The following is a 9,358-nucleotide window of genomic DNA, read 5'->3' on the forward strand; positions in this document are numbered from 1 at the left end:
CTTATGAGATTTCCTGTTGAGTTTTGTGTTGTGAAGTTTTCAAGTTTTGGGTAAAGCTTTGTTGGACTATGGAATAAAGAGTGGCAAAAGCCTAAGCTTGGGGATGCCCAAGACACCCCAAGATATTCAAGATTAGCCAAAAGCCTAAGCTTGGGGATGCCCCCGGAAGGCATCCCCTCTTTCGTCTTCGTTCATTGGTAACTTTACTTGAAGCTATATTTTTATGCGCCACATGATATGTGTTTAGTTTGGAGCGTCGTGTATTATATTAATCTTCGCTTTTTAGTTTACCACAATCATCCTTGCTGTACACACCTTTTGGGAGAAGCCTACTTGATTGAAATTTATTAGAATACTCTATGTGCTTCACTTATATCTTTTGAGCTAGATAGTTTTTGCTCTAGTGCTTCACTTATATCTTTTAGAGCACGGCGGTGGCTTAATTTTGTAGAATTTACTAGTCTCTCATGATTCACTTATATTATTTTGAGAGTCTCTTAGAACAACATGGTATTTGCTATGGTTATGAATTTGGTCCTAGAAAGTGCTATGGTTGAGCATCCAAGTTGGGTATAATAAAAACTATCATAGAAAGTGCATTAAACACTAGGATCAATTTGATGCTTGATAATTGTTTTGAGATATAAAGGTAGTAATGTTAGAGTCATGATAGTTAATTATGAAATTGAGAAATACTTGTGTTGAAGTTGGCAAGTCCCGTAGCATGCACGTATGGTAAAAGTTGTGTGACAAATTTGTTGCATGAGGTGCTCTTTTGATTGTCTTCCTTATGAGTGGCAGTCGGGATGAGCGATGGTCTTTTCCTACCAATCTATCCCTCTAGGGGCATGCGTAGTAGTACTTTGCTTCGAGGGCTAAGTAGACTTTTGCAATAAGTATATGAGTTCTTTATGACTAATGTGAGTCCATGGATATATGCACACTCATCCTTCCATTTAGCTAACCTCTATTATACCGCGCAACTTTCGCCGGTAGCATGCACCCATAATTTACCTTCCTCAAAAAAGCCACCATACCTACCTATTATGGCATTTCCATAGCCATTCCGAGATATATTGCCATGCGACTTTCCACCGTTCCGTTTATTATGACACGCTCCATCATTGTCATGTTGCTCTTTGCATGATCATGTAGTTGAGATCGTATTTGTGGCAAAGTCACCTTCATAATTTTCATACATGTCGCTCTTGATTCATTGCATATCCCGGTACACCGCCGGAGGCATTCATATAGATTCATATCTTGTTCTAGCTTTGAGTTGTAATTCTTGAGTTGTAAATCAATAAAAGTGTGATGATCTTCATTATTAGAGTATTGTCCTAAGTGGGGAAAGGATGATGAAGACTATGATTCCCCCACAAGTCGGGATGAGACTTTGGACTTTATGAAAATAAAAGAGGCCAAAGAAGCCCATGAAATAAAAGATGCCAAAGAAGCCCACCAAAAAGAAAAAAAAGAAAAAAAGAAAAGAAGAAGAAGAAGAAAAAGAAAAAAATGAGAGAAAAAGAGAGAAGGGACAATTGCTACTATCTCTTTTCCACACTCGTGCTTCAAAATAGCACCATGATCTTCATGATAGAGAGTCTCCTATGTTGTCACTTTCATATACTAGTGGGAATTTTTCATTATAGAACTTGGCTTGTATATTCCAATGATGGGCTTCCTCAAAATGCCCTAGGTCTTCATGAGCAAGCAAGTTGGATGCACACAGACTTAGTTTCTTTTGCTGAGCTTTCATACATTTATACCTCTAGTGCATTCGTTGCATGGCAATCCCTACTCGCTCACATTGATATCTATTAATGGGCATCTCCATAGCCCGTTGATACGCCTAGTTGATGTGAGACTATCTTCTCCCTTTTGTCCTTACAACCACCACCATATACCACCATAGTGCTATGTCCATGGCTTGCGCTCATGTATTGCGTAAGAGTTGAAAAAAGCTGAAGCGTGTTAAAAAGTATGAACCAATTGCTCGGCTCGTCATTGGGGTTGTACATGATGGGAGTATTTTGTGTAATGAAAATGAAGCATGACCTAACTATATGATTTTGTAGGGATAAGCTTTCTTTGGCTATGCTATTTTGATAGGACATGATTATTCGTTAGTATGCTTCGAAGTATTATTATTTTTTATGTTTTATTAGCTTTTATCTTGAATCATTTGGATCTGAACATTCATGCCACAATAAAGAAAATTACATTGAGAATAATGCTAGGTAGCATTCCACATCAAAAATTCTGTTTTTATTATTTACCTACTCGAGGACAAGCAGGAATTAAGCTTGGGGATGCTTGATACGTCTCCAACGTATCTATAATTTTTGATTGTTCCATACTATTATATTACCCCTTTTGGATGATTATGGGCTTTATTTTACACATTTATATCATTTTTGGGACTAACCTACTAACCGGAGGCCCAGCCCATATTGCCGTTTTTTTGCCTATTTCAGTATTTCGAAGAAAAGGAATATCAAACGGAGTCCAAATGGAACGAAACCTTCGGGAGCGTGATTTTTGGAACGAACGTGATCGAGAGGACTTGGAGTACAAGATAAGAAGCAATCGAGGCGGCCAGGAGATAGGAGGGCGTGCCCACCCCTCCTAGTCGCGCCCCCTGTCTCCTGGGCCCCTTGAGCGGCCACCGACATACTTCTTCCTCCTATATATACTTTCGTACCCTGAAAACATCTAGAGAGCCGCCGAAGAAATATTTCCGCCACCGTAACCTTCTGTATCCGCAAGATCCCATCTTGGAGCCATCACCGACGTTCTGTCGGAGGGGGAGTCCACCATGGAGGGCTTCTACATCAACACCATAGTCCTTCCGATGAGTTGTGAGTAGTTTACCACAGACCTTTGGGTCCATAATTATTAGCTAGATGGCTTCTTCTCTCTTTTTGGATCTCAATACAATGTTCCCCCCCTCTCTTGTGGAGATCTATTCGATGTAAACTCTTTTTACGGTGTGTTTGTCGAGATCCGATGAATTGTGGGTTTATGATCAAGTTTATCTATGAGAAATATCTGAATCTTCTCTGAATTCTTTTATGTATGATTGAGTTATCTTTGCAAGTCTCTTCGAATTATTAGTTTGGTTTGGCCTACTAGATTGATCTTTCTTGCCATGGGAGAAGTGTTTAGCTTTGGGTTCAATCTTGCGGTGTCCTTACCCAGTGACAGAAAGGGTTGCAAGGCACGTATTGTATTGTTGCCATCGAGGATAAAATGATGGGGTTTATATCATATTGCTTGAGTTTATGCCTCTACATCATGTCATCTTTCTTAATGCATTACTCTGTTCTTATGAACTTAATACTCTAGATGCATGCTGGATAGCGGTCGATGTGTGGAGTGATAGTAGTAGATGCAGGCAGGAGTCGGTCTACTTGTCACGGACGTGATGCCTATATAAATAATCATGCCTAGATAATCTCATAATTATTCGCTTTCCTATCAGTTGCTTGACAGTAATTTGTTCACCCACCGTAATACTTATGCTATCTTGAGAGAAGCCACTAGTGAAACCTATGGCCCCTGGGTCTATCTTTTATCATATAAGCTTTCAATCTAGTTTTATTTGCATCTTTACTATTTGCATCTATATTATAAAATACCAAAAATATATTTATCTTATCATATTATCTCTATCAGATCTCACTTTCGCAAGTGGCCGTGAAGGGATTGACAACCCATTTATCGCGTTGGCTCCGAGTTCTTTGTTTGTTTGTGTAGGTTCGTGGGTGAAAGTGCTAGTTATCGACTAGAGGGGGGGTGAATAGGCAGTTTTTATCAAAGTCTTCAAAACGTGGAAGTTTCAGAGACAAACAATAGAAATGACCTAATTGATATGCAGCGGAAGATAAACTACAACAAGCAAGCCATAGTCAAGTATGCAATAGCATTAACGTATGAAGACTAATAGCAGCTAGGTAGTAGGATCAGGATGGAAGATAGTATGAAGCCAATCAACAATAGTAGTCAAGCAATGAAGTCAATCAGATAAGACAGATAAGCAATGACTTCACGAAGACAAGCTCAAAGTAAAGGAGGGAAGAGATAGAACCAGTCACTTGTTGAAGACACAGGATTTGTTGGACCAGTTCCAGTTGCTGTGACAACTGTACAACTGGTTAGGGAGGCTCAGATTCAACTTAGAAGACCGTGTCTTCACCTTATTCCCCTTGAGCTAAGGACACTTAGTCCTCGCCCAATCACTCTGGTAAGTATTCAAGGTAGACTTCCAAACCTTCACAGACTTCGTTCACCCGGCAATCCACAATGTCTCTTGGATGCTCAGAATGCGACGCCTAACCGGCTGGAGGATGCACAATCCTCAAGTGTAATAAGTCTTCAGGTCACACAGACAGAAAGACTTAAGTGATGCCTAACACTCTTTGGCTCTAGGTGTTTGGGCTTTGTCCTTGCAAGGATTTCTCTCTCAAAGGCTTCGAGGTGGGTTGCTCTCAAAACGACAAAAGCCGTAAACTAACTCTGAGCAGCCATCAATTTACGGTGTAGGGGTGGGCTATTTATAGCCACAAGGCAACCCGACCTGATTTGTCCGAAAGGACCCTTGGTCACTAAGGAACTGACACGTGTTCCAATGGTCAGATTTCAAACACACACGGCAACTTTACTTGGGCTACAACCAAAGCTGACTCATCCAGCTCTGGATAAGATTTGCTCTCATTGTCTTCGCTCGAAGACATAGGATTTGGGTTGAGCATCACTTCAGTCACTCTGACTTAGTTCACTAGGACCCCACTTAACAGTACGGTGGTTCCTATGACTCAATAAAGAAGAAAAGGAAACAACGAAACCACACAGCCTTCACGCTCCATAGTCTTCACGCAATGTCTTCTCATGTCATAGTCTTCAATATGAATATCTTCTCATACCACCATTGTCTTCAATGTCTTCATACATTTTTAGGGGTCATCTCCGGTAGGTAAACCGAATCAATGAGGGACACTACCTGCGTTATCCTGAAATTCTCACAAACGCATTAGTCCCTCAACCAACATTGTCGTCAATACTCCAAAACCAACTAGGGGTGGCACTAGATGCACTTACAATCTCCCCCTTTTTGGTGATTGATGACAAACTGGTTGAAGTTTTCAACAGGGATAAAGTATGTGAAATTGTAAAGGATAGGAAATTGTCTTCATAAGTAGCAAGGGCTCGCCCTAAAGATGTGCATATAAGTAATTTTGCTTTTGGAATGCAAATGCACATGGCAGGTTGTACTTGTGGAGATCCACTTCAACTTATGAAGATAATTCATCATGCATGAAATGATATAGCATATAGGATGACATGCATAATGAAAAATGGACGTCTGCAAGATGATCTAAGTGCGGAAGTTATCATTGCACATGCAGAATTTATCATCACATCACAGTAAAGCAAATAAGTAGCAGACGGCCATCAAGTTTAGGTGTTACAACTCAAAGAACCAAATGTTTTAAAAAGAAAGAGTTGTAAGCACGAGGCAAGAATATAATGCAACCGCCCATATGAACCCGATTGAAGACTATCAAACTCATATGCTTCTCCCCCTTTTGTCAGTAATGACCAAAAAGGTTTGAAGACATAGAGCATCAACTCGTCCTTATGAGGAGTAGTTGAAGCAGCAGGGTTGTCGTTGTCGTTTGGCGGTGCAGACGAACTTGGTGCAGTGTCGATGCGTGCAGAAGTAGGAGGTGGTGAAGTAGCATCATCTTCGTCATCAATCACTCTGGCATTAACAGTTGCCACGGAGGAAGAGTATTCAGAGTCTTCAAGAGATGGAGTACGACGTAGGACAACAGTCCGTGGAGGAGTGGAGTCAAACTGGAATCGTTCATTGAAGCCATCGTCTTGAAGTTCTGCTTCAGCACTAAGCAGGGTCAGGCTCTTCCATGATCGCCGGCAAGTTTCATGAGCAACAAAGGGATTCTTGGTGGCAAGGTTACGAATGCGATTGACATCCACCAAGAGGCTTTGCATCTGTCTCTTGAGCCAAAAGTGATGTTTATCCTGTTTCTGATGAAGGGCCACAAGAAGTTCTCGGTCATTGAGAACGCGAGAACGCTTCCGAGGCCTTTGGGCAATGGTGCTTTCAGTGGCTTCTATAGGTGCTCGATGAGGCAGATGAGTAGTTCCAGCCAATGGATAGATTCGTGTTGCTGCTTGAACACCTTCAATGGGTTGAGTGAAGCTTTGGTGCTCGGCATTCTGAACACAAACAGGCTTCTTGGCAGGTTCAGGGTATATAGCTTCAACTGACATATCAACCTCTGGTAGAAAAATCACATGATTGCGAGCAGAAGGTTGATAGTTGACAGATGAGTGTCGCTTGATGAGGCACATGACCCACGAAGCATAAAACTTCAGACCAAACAGATCAGATCCAGAAGCAGCAAGTTGTCTGATGAAGAAATCTTGTGCATTGAAGCTAATGCCATTGAAAATGTAGAAGACCAAAGTCTTCATAGCTCCTTTAAGCTTTGCCGCTGATGAATGTCCTTTGATAGGCCATAGAGTTTGCCTAATGATGTGATATATGGTGCGTGGCAGATACTCAAGGTCTTCAACAAAGAACTCTGTTGGATATTCAACATCACGTGGCAAAGGCTTCATCATGCTCAACATCTGACTCATATTGGGTTCAGACTTATGGAAGATGCTTTCCAGAGCATTTCGGTGATTTTGACAACCAGGTTCATAGAGTTCTCCGGGAGTGGATAGGCCTGTAAGCTCAATGATGTCGAGAGCTTTGGCTTCATGATGAACATTTCCTGTCATCCACTCTAGAATCCATGTCTTGATATCTCTGTTATAGCCGCGAATGTGCAGAGTAGCATAGAATTGAAGCAATAGCTCTTCATTCCAGTGTTCTTTATCTGTGACAAAACTGAGCAGCCCAGCATCACGAAAGCAGTCAAGTGCTTCTTCTAAGCAGGGCAGTCCAGTAATGGCTTCAGTGTCGAGGCGCATATGAGGGAAAATGCGCCCTTGATCATACAGAACACAGGAGTAGTAGCTTCGCTGCTGATGACTCCAGAACCGATCTGATGATATTCTTGGCTTTGTGTAGGGGTTCCTTTAGCTGTCAAAGAATGTGTTGTGGCTCTTGAAGCCATTTGCATTGAAAGACCCTGGTGAGTTTGTAGTACCTGGAAACCTTGGCAGTCTTGGCTTGGGCTTCTGGACTTGAGGCCTATGCTCAATGTGATAGTCAAATTGAGGACCAGAGACATTAGGTGGAGGGACCAGAACGGACCATCTTACTGTGATTAGCTTGCCATGGTTGTATGCTTGCTCGATTGTATAGGGCCTTGGTGGCGGAATAGGAGCAGTGGCAGCAACTGAGGCTTCAGGCTGCACAACAGGTGCTTTAGGAGCAGTTGCCTCATTAGCTTCAGGCACACTGGTTGGTTCAAGCTCCACATCAGCGTCAGCCATGACAGCGTCATCGGCTTCATTGTCGTTGGTGGTGGCAGCTTCAATATTTTCAACCTCAACTTGCTGAGCTGGAGGGTCAGGCACAAACACGTTCACTTCATGAACTTCTTCTTCTGGAATGGGGGGAGTAGGGACACGTTCTTCTTGTCGTTCTTCATCGGCTGATGCAGCCGGATTGTCTTCAGCAGCTGGTGCTTCAGACTCAGAGACATTCACAGCAGGAGTGGCTTCAGCATCTGGTTGATGATGCACTTCTCCTTCTAGAACGCTCGTAAGAGGGACTTGCGGCCTTGGTCCTTTGCGAAGCCTGCGAAGTGTTGGCAACGCCTTTGGAGATGGAGTTGGCTGGGCCTCAAAGTCTTCTTGTTCTTCTTGCACGGGTGGTGTAGCTGGTTGTTGTTGTTGGGGAGTAATTGGGGAATCTTGTTCTTGCGGGTGATCCGCCCATGAAGCATCCTGAGCAATTGGCGTCAGAGGACGACCAATGCTGATGATTTCGCGGTTCGTACGAACAGGCGATGATACCACATTGTATTCGATTTGAGGAAGAACTTCATCATCTTCAACATTGTCATGATGACCAATGTCTTCAGTAGCGGTGGGATCAACTGTTGGAATCTCTTCAGCTTTAGGAGCCTCTGTAGAAGCAGGCTCATGAACAGTCATGCGAAGTTCTTGGGTAGCGGATGCAGGACGAACCACTGAGATGGGTTCAACAACAAGGGGCTCTATGGTAGCAGCCCGATTCTTCTTGGTCTTGCGCTTCTTCTTGGAGGGAGCGGCATTAGAGGCTTCAGTATTCTTCCTCTTTCTGGCTTCAGCCTCGGCAGCCCTCATCTTCTTCTGTTCTGAAGCGATTGTGGTGACCTTTGGCTTCAAGCCAGTCATGCTACTTGGGAAGATAATGCAAGGAGCTTCTTGGCTTGAAGGTGCAGGCTGGTCAGCAGGAAGCTTCTTCTTTTTCTTTGCAGCCATCCTGGGGTCAATGCCAGGACGGCCAAGTGACTTGCGCTTCTCAGCCTCATTGTAGGAAAGCACACACTTATCAGCCAAACTCTTCATGCGCTCACGAGAGCCTTGATCTTCTTGGCGCTTCTTCAGAAAAGCTTCTTTAAGCTCATGCAGCATGACATTGAAGTTTCTAACATCTTGAACACTGAGCTTCGCCACATGCTTCTTGAATTGAGCCTTCTCATAATCAATTTTGTTCTTCAGCTCAACGATGCGCTAAGCAAGAGCTAGCTCAGAAGCAATGGCTCCATTGAAGGAGACGCTGAGGCCAATGGGAAGCTGCAAATCTTCAAAGCTTAGATTGGGGGTGTCGAACCATTCATCAATGAAGTTATGGAGAACGACCACATCAAAGAGAGGCAAGTTGTTGAAGATTTCTGCTTCTTCCTTGCTTTTAATCAGTTGTTCAAGGGCATCATCAGCAAGATCTTCATCACTGGACAGATCAATGGGCTCTTCACGCAGAATAGCAGCAGGAGTCAAAGCTTGATCAATATGCCTGACAAGTTGCTTTTTCTTCTCCGTCTTCTTGGAGATACGGGATTGATCTTCAGACTGCACACTGGCTTCAGGAGGTGCAGTGGTCAATGGCTTCACACGAGAAGCTTTTGGAGGTGCAGCTGATGATGAAGCCTTAATTTTCTTTGGCTTCTGCGGCCTTGGAGTAGGAGCTGGGGCTTCATCAGAATCAGCATCATTGTCAGAATGATCCACTTTGGCACCTTGTACTTTGATGTAGGAGATGACCATCAAGGTTTGCAAAGGGGCCAATTCTGTTTTCTTCAGCTTCACGTGTGCCATCCTCACGGGGAGTAGAGGGGCCAGGATTGAAGTCTAATCCCCATGACTTCTTGTTTTCCTTTGCCGAAGCCTT

Source organism: Triticum dicoccoides, chromosome 1B, assembly GCF_002162155.2.
Source record: "Triticum dicoccoides isolate Atlit2015 ecotype Zavitan chromosome 1B, WEW_v2.0, whole genome shotgun sequence".
Lineage (NCBI taxonomy): Eukaryota > Viridiplantae > Streptophyta > Magnoliopsida > Poales > Poaceae > Triticum > Triticum dicoccoides.